Source organism: Myotis davidii, unplaced genomic scaffold (assembly GCF_000327345.1).
Source record: "Myotis davidii unplaced genomic scaffold, ASM32734v1 scaffold2131, whole genome shotgun sequence".
In the NCBI taxonomy this organism is placed as follows: domain Eukaryota; kingdom Metazoa; phylum Chordata; class Mammalia; order Chiroptera; family Vespertilionidae; genus Myotis; species Myotis davidii.
This window is the reverse complement of record NW_006282665.1, coordinates 189,725-190,994: the sequence shown is the minus strand read 5'-3', so window position 1 is coordinate 190,994 and position 1,270 is coordinate 189,725.

The window sequence follows — 1,270 nt, the reverse complement described above, 5'->3', positions numbered from 1 at the left end:
GATGGACAGAGAGCAAATCTCAGGCCCCAACACAATGGGGAGTCTCATAGTCTGGAACCTTCCCAGAAATGAGGAAAAATACCAAATCTACATACTTAAGAAGCCCAGTCAACTCCAAGCGGTATACGAAAAAGAAACCCACACCTTTTGTGATAAAATATAAAATGTTAAAAGCAGTCAGAGGGGAAAATATTACCTTAGGAAGACTAATAAGAATAACTGAAATCCTAACAGCAACAAGAATAATTGCATCAAATTCCAGTGGACCAAATGCTCCTGATACAGGCCAATGAGTTACATGTTTAAGCCCTACTGTGTTTTTTATTAGAAAGTATAGTTGACATACAATATTATGAGTTTCAAGTGTAAAGCATAGTTACTCTGAGGAATTGTACAAAGTGAAAGACTTTTGTAGGCAGAAGGGAGCAGGAGCAAGGAAGTTGTTGTAGGCAAAAAACTGGATTGGTAATTGCAAAGTTAGATTCTTTTAGGACATGGCAGGACATGGCAGGGTCTATCAGGCGATGACCTCACTAGTGCCGATCAGGCGATTCCTGGTCAACTGGTTTATGATTCCATTTCTGGGGGATCTGAAACTGTAATTAGGTTTGGTGATGTGGAGCTTAGCATGTGTGACTCCAATTTGGGCCTGTTTTTTTGTCTTAACAGATCTAGAACATAAGAATTTAGAGAGGTTGAAAGTAAAAGGCTAGAAAAGTTATACCATTCATCTCATAAGCATATCAATATCACATTTTTAAAAATGAAGGGTCACTTTATAAAGTTATTATAATATTAAATTACAAAATAATATAACATTACAGTACATATTATAATGTTAATATTTAATTATATTAAATTATAAATAATAATTATAAGAAATTCTAAGAAAGCAATTTAAAATGTGTATGTAAATGTTAATCAATAGCAGAGTGAATAAATTGTGATATCCTCGGGAAATGAAATATATACATGAAAGCATTTTATCTGAATGTGAAAATGAATGAACTTCAGTCACATGCCTAACCTGGATGAATTTTACAAGTATAATGTTAAGCAAAAGAAGCAAGTCAAAAGAATTTTAACATGATGATTCTATCATTTAGGAATGCATACATAGGCAATAAATCTGTAAATAAAAGCAAAGAAATAATTCCCATACATTCAAAGTAATAACTATTTCTGTAGGGTCAGGAAGAGGTTATTACTAGAAAGGGACATAGGGGGTTTTATGGAGTGCTAAAATTTTTTATTTCTTAACCTAGGTGAT